Genomic DNA, 15,709 nt, shown 5'->3' on the forward strand with positions numbered 1-15,709 from the left:
GCAGGCTGTGGCAGGCAGGGACAGAACGTGGCACAGCCCTTACAGCTCTTTTGCTCTAAGGCTTTTCAGCCAGCCAGGAGGGCTGGGTGTCCTGCCACAGCCCCGTCCCCGCTTGGCTCCGCTCCACCTGCCAGGGTCTGGCTCCTGCAGGCTGCAGGAGGATTTATCGCCAGGGAAATGCAGTGCTCCAACTTAGAAAAGTAGGGCACTCACTTGGCAGCTCGAGAAATAATGGGAGATCCATTTAATTATTCCACAGAAATGCTCAGATTGTGCAGATGCCTAACGTAGATTTAATATAATTTAGATAACTTGTGTCTATAAACACGTCTGGGACTGAACCTGATGTTCGAGCTGTGGAACCAAGCCTGTGGTTTTGCTCCCTGATTTCAGCTGGAGCTTCAATTGTCCAACAAGAGCAGGATGCGCCCAGGCTCAGCTCTGTGCCTCACCCTGCTGGGCACTGCCAGGCCCTTTGCTTTGGGTCTGTGGTGCTGAGGAAGATGGTTTTCCCTGGTTCCCAGCTGGTTTTTTGTGCAGAAGCTGAGCTGGGCAGTTGGGTCCCATGCTGGGGCACGCTGCCAGCCTCGGTTGTGCTTAATGGAGCGAGACAGAAAAGAAAAAAACCACCTATTGCTGGCAATATCAGTGCTCTAGGGTTAAACTAAGCCCCTTCTGCTGTTGTAGAAAATCACCCTTTTCCCCCAGCTGCCCTGCCCAGGGCAGTTCTGCAACCTGGCTGAGCCCAAATGCTGCTCCTGTGGCAGATGCTCAGGATCTGCTCTGCCAGGTGAGCATCTCCTTGGCATGGCAAATCCAAGGACTTGTTTGGCACTAAATACTTGAATAGTTTTTAATAGCTTTGTTTTTCTCCACTTCCAGCTTGCTCTGGGCTTTTTTCTCCCCCAGCCTGGCTTGTTTCTCCTGCCCCTGGTGTGCGCTGCTCTTCACACCTTGAAATGCGTCCTGACACTCCAGTAATGGTTTATCAGCCCAAAATACTGAAGGTGGGATGTTACTTGCTGACAGGCATCTTGGCTGGGGCATCCAAGGAGCTGGTGCGGAGAAATGCCTGGCAAAACCCAGCCCCTTGCCTTGCCAGGGGTGCAGTATCCCTCCAGCACTGGCCGGTCCCAATCCCCATCAATCCAGGCTGCGATTAATCTTCCCATTTTTAACTTTGACTTTAAAATCCCATGCAGCATTGAGGTAAGTGTGGGAATGACACACATCACTGCGGAGTAATTAGACCAAACGCACACACACACAGAGGCGCAGCAGTACTGATTTCTGCATTAGCATGATAATGAATGTTCTCACTAGAAGCTTGTAATTATGTTTCCTCTTTTTTTCCCCTCCCCCTGAAAGTATAATTAATTATGAATAGAGCCAGAGTTTGACGCTAACACTTTTTTTTTCTTTTTTTTTAAATCCCTTTTGGTTCTATTTCTGCCCTATTAAAAATTTATGAAGGAACCAGAGGTAAAGTAATTTTCCCAGACAGTTGCTCCTATAAATTCAATGGGAATAATATTAAAAATAATAACAGTAGAGGGCAAGAAGGGACTTTGCAGAGGGTTTTCTCCCCTCTTGTTTAGGCTGTTGCCCAGGTAAGACGCTACATTTGCCAGTCAAAAGCCACAGTCCATCCATCGCTGCAGCTCGGTGAGCACTGTCAGTGGGTGTGGATGTGCTTGTGGGTAACATGGGGGGACAGGCAGCTCCCAGTGGTGCTACCCCTGCAGGTCCCCTCCCCAAAGCTGCTGCAACCATGCAGTGTGGAGGTCAGAACAGGGTGATGACGTGCTCCAGGAGGAAAAAAAAAATCTTTATTTCTTTAAAATAGAAAAAAAATAACCCACAAGCACTTTCAATACCTTGGGAAAGTTATTTAGGTATACAAGATGCAAAATCAAAACTTCTAAGGAAGTGCTTTTCTTTTTCAGTCAGCTCACAAAGAAGATTGAATTTCTTGCTGATAAAGTGTTGGTGTCTGTGCAGTGGCAGCGTGCCAGGACCCTCCCAGGATGCCTGTCTCTGTGGTGCCCCGGCTGCACAGATGCAGGACAAACCTCAGGGTTTGGTCCCAAAGGCTGGGGTGGTGTGACTGCTTGCAGCGGGGGAAGGTGCTTCCTCCCCACCTCCAGTATGCCTCAGATTTTCCCTAGAAAACCTGTGTTTAATCACACCATCCTTTGGGGACAGAAAGGGGGAAGAAGTTGAAGCCAGCTCAGCAGCATGGGGTGATTGGTTTAAAGATGTAACGTGGGGACAGGGATGGAGGATGAGCCGTTGGCAGGATTTCCATCCTTCCAACCACCCCAGAAGAGCTCCTTCCAGTGCGGCAGGCTTACCTCCCTGCCAACAAAAGCCCAGTTTGTTTTGCCCTCCTCCTCTGCTGGTTGCCATTCATGCTGCCAGCCTTCCCTTGCCATAGGTGTGAACTGTTTTTCTTTTTAAATTGCATTTATTCTAACAAATGTCTCATGCAAACACAATTGCAGGTTTGCTAGAGGGAGATGCTATTTGCAGGCAGCCTTGCACAAAGGCAGATTTATTCTCCTTCCATTCATTTGAAGCTAAAGTAATAGCTCTAACTACATCTGACTTATAATAAGCGCGTTCCTGGGAACAAACCTGTATTCTGCATGTATTTCCCTCTTTGTCAGCTCCATCTAGGCACTTTTTCTAGCCCCCCCCTCCCCCCTTTTTTTCACAATAACAAAATCAGAGCCTTGTCAGTTGAAAGTTTATATGCCCTATTTATAGCACTCTGCTGTCTCCCAGCTTTTATGTTCCAGCATAAGTAGCTCTTTACCCTCTGCTCGCAAGGAGCCTAGCGTGAGCCTGAGCAGAGCCCGCATCTCCGGAACAGCTCTTTTATCCTTCCCTGCGGAGGAAGGCATGCCCTGCTTTCCATGGACTTGCCTGCTTTGGCTCCGGCCTTGTCGGAGGCTAAAACCTGTACCCTGTGGGACAGTGGGCTCTGCCCTGGGCGTTTTGGTATCCCTTTTGGTCAGTGTGCCCTTGAACTTGAGGACTGCTTTAGGGAACTGGGGTGTTTCGCTGGGCACCAGCATCGTTTGCTGCTTGTGGCTGTTGAGCACCTTGCTGGTGACCATCGGTCCTGTCTTCTGGGGTGTGATGGCTGGGAAGCACTGCCAAAGTTTGACGCACAAATTTGCCATCCACCTGACAACTTTCATTAATAAGAAGAATATAAGAGTTCCTCCAGGGGGCTTCAGTGGTTACGTCGGTGATTTTTGTAGTTAAGCTGGTACTTCAGTGCAGTCTGTGTATTTAAGTAGACTTCACAGGCATACAAGCCTGAATTCAGCATCGCCTGTGGCTCCTCTACAGGCTGTGGCTGGTTCCTGAACTTCTCTGTTCCTCATCTCCAGATGCTGTTTGGGATGAGGACTCAGGACAGGCTCTGGCAGAGATACTGGGGGAGGGCTCCCTCCCTGCAGGCAGCAGCTCCCAGCATGGCGCTGGCTGAGATGGAAAGCAGAGACGGTGGTTTGAGAACAAGTCAGAGTCACCACAACCCACAGCACCCTTACAATCCCGCTGCCGCAGCGTGCCAGCTCTCCCAGGCTCTTCCCAAACCTCCGAGCCCCTTGTGTTAATCCTGCCCAGTGGGCTGAGGGAGCAGAGCTGGTGGGAGCTGGGCGCTGTGCTCCCATCCCACCCAGTGCTCCCACACCAGCTCACACACATGCTCTTTCCCCCTCTCTCAGCAGAAGGCACAGTGTCTCCTCTGTTACCGTGTCCTGCGTGGCACGTCACCAGGGCTCAGGCAGGACTCTCCCATCTGTTCCAGGCGGAAAGATTAGGATAAAAGGGACTATTGTGCTCTCCTCCCTCCAACTAACTTTAATCCCAGTGAAGGGAAAACTCGAAATGCTCAAAAACCCTGGATGAGAGGGTCCTGCTCAGAGGAGATGTTTACAAGATAAACAACCATTACAAAATAAAATTGCAAAATAAAAAAAGCATCACAAAATAAAAAAATCATCACAAAATAAACAGTGTTTCAGGCGGTAACTCAACGGGCACGTCCCTGGTCCAGCGCCGGGGAGCTCAGCGCTGCCACAGCCCGGCTGCTCCGTGGGGTTTTGCTTGCCGAGGAACCGGCCCGTCTGTTAAATATAGCTGATGAGCTGTTCTTGAATTGCACCTAATTACATCTCCTCTCCACTGTGTCGGCGCTTCCCAGCTCTTTGGAACCGCAAGGAGCTGGATGATTGCAGCTTGAACTCTTCAGGTGGAGCGAGGCGCTCATTTGTTATCCCCCTGTTTGGCTGTCTCGTACTTGGGAGGGGGGAGATAAAAAGTTGAATTCTCTGAGAAGGGAGCGGAAAAAAAAAAAAAGAAGGAAAAAAAAATCCTGGTGAGATTCCTTTTGAACTCTTTGCTCATTAAGATGTCAAAAGGTTGGGTGCCCCAGCAACCGCTTCTCCTCCTCTAAGCAGGGCTTGAAAGTGGTGCAGGCATCGTGCAGGGAGCTCGCAACGCTTGCCCGGCTGCGTGTCCGTGGGAAGATTCCCATAGCTGGGTGCCTGACAGCTACAGGATCCCTCCTGAGGAGCTGTTCTAATATAAGCAAGTGTCACTCTCCTAACCGTGAGCAGCCACCCCTTGCTGCTCCTGCACCACCTCACCAGCTTCTCCATGTGCCTCTTCTATGCCTGTCCAGCCACACTGAAAATACCAGTTCAGGGCCATGTGGTGGCCACAGGAATGCGTGGACTTCACCTGGAAAAAGTCATTACCTGAAAGATATCTGGATTATTTTTTTTTTTAGAGATGGACTCCCAAGCATCAGTTTGGTTTTGCTGAGCTTATTATTTTTTTTTCCCCAAGATTTTGCCACATTTCAACCAGCTGCTTGCTGGCCACTCTGTCCGTCTCCTGCCTGCAGGGCTTACACAATTTCCACTTCATTTTTCCTGGCTCCTCCTTGGGCTGCACATCTTCTCTCTTTTGTTAAAAGACACTTCTCCATCCCAAAGCAGGGCTCTTGCTGGAGCTTAACTGGGTATAGAACAGGGAGATGTGTTTTTCTCAGTCTCAAAAAATACCAAATGTCTTAAAACGAAAAACCTCCACAAATAAAATTCCCATTTCATGCACAAAGCAGCACATCCAAAGCGGGGAAGCCTTTGTTTCGCAAGGGTGGCATTGGAGAGGTGAGAAGGGGCTCAGGATCTGCTCCGACTTCAGCTCAGCTCTTTGGGGAGAAAACCAAACCCTCCTGTCCCTGCAGGGTCAGAGGCTGGAAGCACTGGGAGGCAGCAGGGGGTCCCCTGCCATGGGAGGTATCACTCCAGGGCCACCGTGGGAAAAGGGGGAAAAGGCACAGAGCGATGCTGTGGGCTGAGACGCCGGTGAAGGGGTACCCAAGCTCCCCAGGAAAGGGGCTGCTCCATGCATATGTGTGCCGGGGCACTGCCACCAAACCGTGGTGGGCTGGGTGAGCCTGCGTCCCCTCCTCACTGCCGGCGGGGAAGGCTCCCACAGTGCCGGCTGAACTCAGCCGAGGGAGGGACAGAGCTGTCCTTACAAATACACTTCAGATCTCTTCCACGGAGGAGGAAAAGTGCCAACACAACCAAAAATATGCAAAAGATCAACTCTCTGGTTAGAAGTGGCCTGGCTACCAGCTTCAGTCTCAGGCATTTGGCTTTGCTGTGGGAAGCCCTCATCATTTTCTACTGTTTTACTCATAGCCAAAAATATGATGAAACCAGAACCGAATGTGGTTTTTTTCTGTCTCATTACAGTAAGCATCATAAATTATTCACCCATCAGATGCAACTGCATTTTTTTACTCAAAAAGAGCTTCCTTTTGCCTTCAGGGGGTCCGACCCTGGAGCCTGCCTGGGCTGGTGGCGGACCTCAGGGCTTTCGCACCCACCACAGCCCAAACCCATGGGGATATCCCTGCCGGATTTTACCTGGTGTCCCCACAGTCCCCCAGACCCAACTGTCCCCATGGTGGCAGTAAATATTAGGGGGTGTGGATGGCAGGGCAGAGATGGGGCAGAAGATGTTTTGGGGCCATTCCTGGCAGGCAGTGGGGACCACCCATCCCAGCACCCGTGCATCCCAAGCCCTAGTGCCAGATCCTTCTAGAAATGGTGTGTCCTAGGACAATGTCAGTCTAATCAGTGCCCTCTTCGTTAGCAGGGACCTATAATTAGAAGCAGCAGCCAGCCATCTGCTTTTATCTCATCACATCACACGGTGCCTCTCCGCTGTCCTTTATTACCGGCCATCGTTTTAGATCAACGTTTCCCTCCACCCCCAACCCCATCTTATCTCACTTTCATTATCGCTAATGACCGGCACTGGCAATGCTTCGTGGTGGAGGCACAAGCGTGGGCAATGCTGGGAGTGCTGCAAAAAGTGAGCCTGCGTTTGCTGCCTGCCTGCACGTTATTCCCTCCCCTGTGATATTTTTGGGGTTCACAGCCTGGCCAGTGGACCTTCCTGAAATACCCTCTGCCTCACGCCAGGTGTGGGCACCAGGCCTGAGCATAAAAAAGCACTGGGGAAAATATACCTGCTCTCAAATATTCTGAGTTTTTTCAGCTTGTAAAATGCTTTCCCAAATGTCCCACTGCATCCTGCTCCTGGTGAGGATGGCATCTGTTGGGACAGCAAGAGGACACACCAAGTGGCCAGGGGCTGCCAGGCAGTGAGACCTTGGAGGAAAGGAAGGAGAAACCCCCTTTTTATGCATCTTTAAATTTGGTGCCTAGACAAAAGCGTAAGACATATAAATGGATTAACAGCCATGGTTTATTAGTGCTCCTTAATTCACTTCACAGGGCTGAAGGAAAAGTTATTAGCAGATGTATGGCCAGTAATAAGCTAATTATAACTCTGTCAGATCAGAGATTTGAAGAGGTGGGTAGTTTTGTGTGTGAGATAACTATAATTGTCTGTTAAAGATTATGAATTAATATTGATTTAATAAAGCTGTGGCCATTTATTTCTGCAGGAAAGACTAGTTAGTTATTCTGTGAGCTGCCCCAGCACCATGGGAGGCAGCAACCTGTCTGCTAGGGGCATGTGTTTGGGTGCCAAAATGCACGTGGGACCAGTCGCTGAGCCCATGTCCTGCCGTTGGCATCCTCGTTGCTGGCTTTGACAGGGACGGCTTCGGAATCTGGCTCCAAATTCACACCCTGTGCCCCACTGCACTGTGCTGGCTTAGGTCACGATGCACCTTGCGGGTGGGGAGAGCATCCCTCCATCCCCCTGGTCCCCGGGGATGAGCTGGTGGGGGCCAGACCGGCATGCCGTGAGAAGGCACAGTGAGCTGGCATGCGTGGGGAGCCGTGGGGCCGCAGCGCTTTTGTTGTGGGTAGGAAGCAGAGCATGCACCACGCTTCTACCAGCGCATTAATCACCCTGCTGATCTTCCACTCATTTTAACCATTTCTCTGTCTGATGCCTGTAACAGACGCCTTTATTCGGCACCAAAGGGAAGAACACCGCTGCCTGGACAGGGGCGTTTGCTTTTTCTGTCTCATTGGGGGAGAAACTTTGCCGCTGCCACATGCCATTTTACACCCACCGCCGTAGGGTACTGTGGGTGAGGGGACCTGAGTGCGGGCAGCTGCCCTCTGCACGGCATGGGACATGCTCCTGTGCCTCACGCTCTCATTGCTGGGACACTGGCACAGGACAGCACACAAGTGCTTCTGCTTCAAGGCTCTTCCCCAGCAAGAGCTATTGGGTGTTTTGGTTTTTTTTTGAAGTGATTTGCTTCTCCAAATTGATTTGGAGTTGAATGCTTTCACTCCATCCACTCTATTATTATTTCTGTGCCATTTATTGAAATAACATGGTAGCCATCTGTAGCCGTGACCACTGGATCTGATATTAGCTTGCAGCGCCGAGGAGCCACAGGTCCTTCGGGAAGAGGTACCACTGCCTGGGAGCAGCGTGCCACAGGCAAGAGGCAGCCACTTGCCCCTGCCTGCTCTCCCCACCAGGTCTGTCCAGCCTCGTCAGTCTGCAAACAGCCCCTCTGCCTATCTACATCACCAGGCAGAAAACATCATTTGTGCTTGCACCAATGCATTTGCTGCTTTTAGCTGAATTTAAAAGCAATCTCTGTATTTATCAGAATTTAAAAGCTGATGCCTTCAGGAGAGACATGACTCTTTTGGGGTCCTGTCTGCCCCTGACACGTTAAAACCTGCAGCAGCCTTAGCACAACTTGCAAGGAGCTGATGCGAGTGTGCAGGTCTGGCGCTGACAGTGTTTTGGGACAGCCAGATGGAGCAATACCCACTGCTGGGCCCTGGCACGGGGCTTGCAAACCCACTCAAACCACTGCGGGGGGGAACAGGCAAGTGCTCAGGACCGCTTGGCCCAGCCGTTTAGGGAGGGAGCCAAGGAAAGAGCCAGAGGAGGAGAGGCCAAACCTTGTGGTTGCAGTCAGGTCTGGCTGGGAAAGCACAACCCTGTTGCAACTGCAGCGTGCTGGGATGCTGATGGGGGTCCCTTCCCCACAGCAGGGCTGACGCACGGGGGTGGCATCGCGTCGCACCTCGGTGGTGAAGGCAGCCCTGCTGCTACCTAGATAATTTCCCGATGTACAGCCACCGTCCAGGATCACTTAGTTTTTCCCCTCTCGGCATATAGCCGAGTGCCACCTACTTCGGGTTATTCATGTCGCGTCATTTGTTTCCATAAACCACGGCCAGCTTGAAGGCAAGATGGAAAAAGGGAGGAGTGATTGTCTCCTGCAGATGGAGCGTGGCATGGGGAGCTGGTAGAAGCCCCAGAACTGCCAGCCAGCTCCCCAGGCTTCTCCTTTCCTGCTCCCCCAAGGTGGCAGGCAGAGATCTGTAGTTGTTGTTTTTTTTTCTGAGACTGATCCACTTCCCCAAGATGAACTCCTGCCCTTCACCCTGCCTGAGACTCACCAAATTCCTCTCGTGCAAGTAAAGGCAGGTCACCGGGGTGGTGGGAAGGCACTTTGTGGGGAGCCACAGTGCATCAGGCAGGGGTGCAAACCTCCCACCACCCCCACCCCTCACCATGCACATCCCCCACCCCCAGTGCCGGGGGGTCCAAAGTCCCTCATCCCTGTGCCGGTACCACAGGTCACACATGGCTGTGGAGGGTAAACCCCCGCTGTGGTTTCCACACACATTGGACCTAGTGGGCTGATGCTCCAATAAAATCAATTACAAGATGACTTAGTTTAAAGGCTGCAGCTTGCTTGAGTGTAACTACCTTCCCCTGAAGCTTTGCATGGGAGGGTGGTTTCAGAGCGGGGGTGGCTCCTGTTTTGCATCTCGCTTCTTTTCCTGGAGGAGTTTAGGTGAACCTAAGCGAGAAAATACCCCGATCTCTTGCGTTTGTGCCGGGCAAATGGGGCAAGTTTAATGTAAAACATCTGAATACTCTGAGGCAGGACTCCAGTTTTCTGCTGAGATCTGAAATCCTCGTCTTTGCTGCTGGATGTTTCAGAGGCTCCTCGCATTACCATTTTATCTGATGGAATAGCTATCAACGGCAGCTTCGAAGTGAAACGCCACAGAAAATCTGTGTAAGCTATCTGCAGCCTCGCAGCACAGATATACTTTGATTACAGCAACAGCCTGGCTCTGTCTTCTGTGTTTAACGTGTGTGTACGTGTCCGGCTGCGGCACAGCAACTCACGCCAGCTCTCCCTCCACTCCGTGATGCTCAAGGCAGGCTCACTGTTGTCTTTGCTTTTGGGAAGCCACAGCTGCCAGAGCCTTGGGATGCTACCACAATCTCACCCGTGATTTAACCAGAGCGAGAAGCTTCCAGCTTCCACAATTGCAGGGAAAAAGCTTGAAAACACTAAGCCTCAAGGCTCTGAAAGCCAGAACCCCGTTGCAAAGAGCACACCGTTGCTGCCCGGTGTTTGCAAGGCCGTTATTTCAAAGCCAAGCTCATTGTTTTTACCTTGTGATGGGGAAGGGGTTTGCTTTCCCGGGATCAGCAATACGGTACAAATGCATCCAGCCTCTTGCATTAAGGAGAGTCACATGCTCCTCGTTAGGAAGTTGTTAAGATGAGGATGATGAAGACAGGATCTAGCCCAGAGGGGTTCACCGCTTGGTCTTGCCCCACACTTGAAGTCACTTAGCCCCACAGCATTGGGGCAACCATTATTCTGGGGTATTAATGGGTAGTTTGGGTATGATTTGGGGTATTTGGGGATTACTGTGTGCAGTGGTTTTGCAGAATGGTTTTATAAACACACTGGGATCTGGTAGCTGCTAGGTACAGACGGCCAGGCTGCCAGAAGATGTAGAAATGCAAAAGGAAATCATCCCCGCGATTACAGGAGCAATGCTGCGGCGAGAAGCTTGTATTCACATCACAATCCCAGCTCAGCAATTCCCTTTGGGACTGTGGCCTTCTGGACATAGGAACACAGGCAAAAAATCCATCTGTACTCCGGCAGGATATTCAGCATAGCTGGAAAGTGTGTTCAGCCCTGAGGGTTTTTTTTGTAAATACATTTGATTATAGTGTTATTCTAAGGTCACTGGAATCTAAAAGCCTGGCTCCTGGCTCCTGTAAAATTAATGTCCTGAGTCTTTTTGCTGTGGTACGGGACTTGCCTTCCATTCATTAAGTAAAACGTCACAGATATTAAAAAAAAAAAAAAAAAAAAGCTCAAGAAATGCTAAATGGCTGGAGCAGAGACACCCCGCAATGCAGCACGGATAAATTGGGGGTTTTTTTCTTCCAAGATAAACGCATCTTCAAGAGGAAGATCTGATCTGCTGCTTCGCTTCACAGGATGCTCAGCCTGCGAGACAAACGTTTACGAGCAAGGACGTGAACCGCATGGAAGGTGCTGCCTGGAGCCACCAGACACCCAGCTGCTGCCGGCGCGGGAAGGCAACTTTTCCTGCTTTTCCTGGCGCGTTGGGCTCCTTTGAGGCAGTTTGACTTGTGCTCATGACCTTTCTACTCGCACCAAGGTTGCGCCTGTGCTCCATATGGAGCCAGGTGACTTCAGGAGACTGAACCCGGGCCTGGGGACTTCTCTCTGGCACACGGCAGTGCAGCTGGAGCAGGGCAGGGAATGCAGTGAGCCACCCTCCCAGCAAAAACGCCACTCCTTGGAGATGCGGGAAAAGTGGAATAAAGCGTGGGGAGCAGAGCGGCAGGGAACCCGTGCCTGCCCACCTCTGCCCACATCCCCTGCTGCCTTTGGGAGCGGGGCGGGAGAAGCGGAGGATGACAAGATGCTTTTCCAGCTTTTGGGGTGATGCATCACCTGTGGCAGGGAGGGGATGGATGTGCCCAGGCGGGGGGCACCCAGCCACGGGGCAGGAACGGTGGTGGCTGAGGGGCAAGGCCTTCTGCATCCCCCTGAGAGGATGGAGAGGAAGAAAAAGTATGAAAAAGCAGGATGTTAGTAAAAAGCAGAAGTTGGGGGGTGACACTGGAAGATAGGAACAGCGTGGGAGCCACCTGGGTCGCCTCGGTGCCTGGCTCTGGGGGCATCAGCTTGTTAAACCGCGCAGAGTTCCCTGCGACCCGCCGCCGTCCCCCCCCCCCCCCCCGGCCCCCCAACCCGGGAAGGCGCCCGGTGCGGCCGGGATGGCAGCGCGGACCCTGGTTGGGCTGGGAAGGCAGCGAGCAGCCTTGCCCCGGAGACCCCCCCCTGCGGGAGACACCGGGGGCTCCCTGCTGCGGGACGGCCCCGCCACCGGCCTCCCCGGGCTGGCGCTTCGCCCGCTGGTCGCGGTGAAGAACCCGAGGGGCCATGGACCCCCCCCGCCCCTTAAGCACCGGTGTCTGACAAGGCACCGGGAGGGTCTTGTCACCCCCAAAATTATTAATGACGCTGAGCGGCATTAAGGCGGCCCGCGACGCCAGCACGGCCGGTGGCACCGATGGCACCGGTGCAGGTGGCAATCGGTCGAGCCGGTGGCCCGCGTGCCCAGCACCCCTGCGGGGGGCCCTCGCCCAGCGGGCACCCGGCGGGCGGACGCGGCCCCTTTAAGGCGCGCGGGAGGCGCGGCCCCGCCCCGCCCCGCCCCGCCCGGCCGCCGGGGCGGCTGTGGGGCGGCCTGAGGGACCGCCGCCGCCTGCCGCCGCCTCCCGCCGCGCCGCGCCGAGGCAGGGCAGGGCGCTGCTGGGCCAGCGCTGCGGCGGAGGGCGGCCCGGCCCGGCCCGGCCCCGCGGGCGGGCGGACCGACCCACCGGCAGAGCGACCGACGGGCGGACGGACTGACGGACGGGGAGCCTGGCGGGGGAGCAGCCCCATGGCTCTGGATTTATAAACACGGCGCAGATGGCGGGGCCGGGGCCCCGCGCCGAGCGCTGCCCCGCCGGCCGCTGAGGCGGGAGGCGAGGCCCAGAGGGAGCGGCGGCCATGGGGGGCGGCAGCTGCCGGCGGGATTAGGTAAGGCGGGGGGGCCCGGGCGTGGCGCTGCCCGGGGCGGGCCGGGGGCCGGGGGACCCTCGAGTGAGGCCGGGCCGCTCCCCGCCAGGTAGGGCTGCGGGCCGCCGCCGTTACGTAAAACCGAAAATGTGCCGCGGGAGCTGGCGGCCGCCGGAGAAACTTTTTTTTCCTCTTTTCCCCCTTGTTTTTCCTCCTGCTTCCCTCAGGGGACAGCTCTGCGCGGGGAGCTTCGGGCCCGGGGGTGCCCGCACTCCGCCAACTCGCGGGGACACCCCGCCTGCGGGCCGGGGGCACCCCACGGCCCCTCCCCGCCTCGGCCCCGGCCCTGCCCCGCACGCCCCGGCGGCCCGCAGCGGGGGGGGACGCGGCCCCGGGAACCGGCCACCTGCCCGGCAGGGGCACCTTACGGGCCTCACCCCCGCCCCCCCCAACCCCATCCTGCCCCGGCCCTGTCCCGCACGCCGCCTGGCGGCCCGCAGTGGGGGGGTGCGGGGGGGTTCGCAGCCCCGGGAACCGGCCACCTACCCGGCGGGGGTGGCCCCGGGGGGCGGCCAGGTCCTCCCCGGACCGTGCGGCTGGTGGGTAAATGCTGGTGGTGGGTACACGAGGCTGGTGTCTGCAGGCAACAAGTGTATGTCTTGCTGGAGCCCAGCTGCAGTCTCTGGAGTGACTGGCTTTTTTTCTCCATTTTTCCGTCGATTCTTAGAATCCCCGGTGCCCTCTTCTCCCTCGGCCCTTCCTCCTGCTCCCTTGCCCTGACAATGCACAAAGAGCAGGCTGCAGTGGGTGCAGGCAGCTGCCTGCCATGTGGGCTGCTGCCAAAGCCACTGAAGCAGCAAAACCTCCAGGACCGGGGCTCGCGCCGCCTGGGCCGGGGGGCTGCGTTGACCCCCCCGACCGCCCCCGTCCTTCCACTGCCTCCAGCCCCACGGCTGGCCCTGCCTGTGCGGCCCCGCATGCCTGCGCTGGCGGCTGGGGCTGCTCCCTCAGCCGTGTGGTTTGGGTCAGCTCAAGAATTTGCCTGAAGAGCAGGATGGTGATCTGTGCAGCGGGGATCTCCAGTGCCACCCTTTCGGTTTACCAGTGTTCGTGGTTTGAACTCTTTCTGCGACCTCTCCCTCGGTATTCGCGTGAGGCATGAGCTCTGAACGCCTGAAAACGTCGGGGGTTTGCTGAATCTGGTATTTTTAATCCGGCTTTGGTGGATGTGATGGTGTTCTGCTGCTGTTCCTTGGCTGCATTGGGTGAGAGTGTTTCCATTTAGCGGAGGGCTTTTATCAGCAAGGTTAAGTTTTAGTTTGCTGCATGCCTTACAGATAAACATTTGGTACTACTGCTAATTCATAAAGGGAAGTGAGTTGAGACAACTGGGTAAGTATTTCCATCTCTTCTGAAGGTGGTGACAGAGCTCTTGGAGGGCTTTAGTGAAGACATGCTTTCCTGGATGGTTTTCATGGAGTTGTGCTCAGTTCTCTGGATTTCAATGCTGACTCCTTGGTGACTTTGGGACCTAGCTCAGCTTCCCGTGTGCCTGCATTTGCCAGCTCTGCGCAGAAGCCGTTCCTTGGGTGGGGAACACGGTAAGCAAGGCTGGCAAAGTGTTTTGGGGCTGAGTCTTGAGAAGCCATGGGAGGGAAGTTCTGTGTGTGACAATATTTTATAACTTCAGTTGAGTAAGTTTTAGTATGAGAGAGACTCTTGCAAAACGCATTTAGTTTATTGAAAGCAAATGCACTCAAACCTCAGTTTGTTGTTGCCAAAAGGGAAAAAGTAGAAGCTATTTTTGGTGCGAGAGAGGAGATGGGGCACGCACATGTCTGGGGCAGGAAAACACTGGTACTTTGTTCTTCTGGCTTCATGTGGGTGGTGGTTTCTGTTATTTAGCTGTGTGTTTCTGCCAAGTTGCAAAATATACCTGGTTCTGAAAACCCTGTGGAGGTCAGGGCCGGCTCTGCGCAGCTGGTTCTGGGCCCATGTGGGAACACCTCCCACGCTGGCATCTCCAGCGCTGGAAAAGTGGGTGGATGCTTCTGGCTTCACACCTTTGAGTGCCAGGGAGGTGACTGGCATTTTTTCACGACAGGATCCGGACTGAAACCGTAAACTTGTTTCATGCAAGCCACCGAGCAGCTGCTGCTTGGCAGTACCTTTCCCTTGCTAATGGTGGTGGTTGGATTTGAACCAAGTTGCCTTGCGTGGAGGTTGTACCAGTCCCTGGAGCCATCCTGAGCTAAATCCAAAGAGGAATTGGTTCAGGCTGTGCTCATGTCTTGTAATTAGGAGATCCAGTCTGGTAAAGGCAGTTTTGTTTTGATTGGAGATGAAGGTGTGCAATGCAGATGTTAAGAGAGCTACCCATCTCATCCTCACGGCAGCTCTGGACTGCGCTAGCTGGAATTGGGTCATAGGAGATGGCTTCATCTTTTGTGACATGGCTGTAAATTATTTGTCGCCTTGATGGCTCCTGGTGTTCTTCCCGCAGCTGGTTCTGGTTGTTAATGGCCTCTGCTGGAACGCAGTCCTATTTGTGGCCAGGTCATCCTGGGGAGAAACCTGCTTGAAGTCAAGCATAATTTACATGTTTGAGATAGTGTCAGCTTTCACAGCTCTTTGGGGAGGAGGAAAGTTACAATTTGCCCAGTTTCTAGATGAGTAGGTAGGAAAGGAAGGATTAAATTGGTAAATTTTCAGAAGTGGGTTTCTGGCAGCTGACTTAAGCAGTTGTAAAGGGGGGGGGGGGGGGGGGGTTACAGCTTTGAGAGGGCCTGTGCTTGAGGTGCACTACTACCCATCCCTATCCCGATGTCTCATTCTGACCAGATCACTAGATGTGTCTGAAAATTGAGGCCAGGAAGGTTATGGGAAGTTCAGTGTGTTAGAGCAAGACTGCTGGAGAGCTAGTGGAGTCTTTTTCCTCAGGAGTGCTTTGCCCATTTCAGTGTGAGGGCTTGTTTACTCCCAGTGGCAAAGTACTGGTTCCCGCCTGGGCTTGTGCCTGCAAGCAGTCATCCCCCAAATGCAGAGCGCGGACTAGATGCAGGGGTATTCCAGGATGGAAATCCAGGGCAACGTGTTTTTAAAACGACTGTTATCTTTGGGCAGCTGCATTTGTGTGAACTGTGGCTCGCTTCAGTCTTCAGTAAGAGATTTCAATGGAGAGCAGGGGCAGCTCTAAGAGAACTAGAAATGAGGTACAGCAGCACCCAAGTTGCCTCTGTGATTAGCGACTGAGGCTTTTGCAGCCGCTTAAGGATTTGGGCATCGTGAGGTCATGGATTCTTG

The 15,709-nt window shown here is 53.9% G+C and overlaps 1 protein-coding gene across 9 annotated transcripts in view; it reads left to right on the forward strand.

Moving 5' to 3' along the window:
• Positions 1-12,167: 12,167 nt before the first annotated feature.
• The window catches only part of NCOR2 (nuclear receptor corepressor 2), a 253,577-nt gene continuing 250,035 nt past the window's right edge, over positions 12,168-15,709 (forward strand). For all 9 annotated transcript variants that reach the window (XM_037375337.1, XM_037375342.1, XM_037375343.1 and 6 more), the window contains exon 1: positions 12,168-12,427. The gene's annotated coding sequence lies outside the window, so the exon portion shown is untranslated. The remainder of the gene's footprint in view (positions 12,428-15,709) is intronic.

Source organism: Falco rusticolus, chromosome 1 (assembly GCF_015220075.1).
Source record: "Falco rusticolus isolate bFalRus1 chromosome 1, bFalRus1.pri, whole genome shotgun sequence".
Lineage (NCBI taxonomy): Eukaryota > Metazoa > Chordata > Aves > Falconiformes > Falconidae > Falco > Falco rusticolus.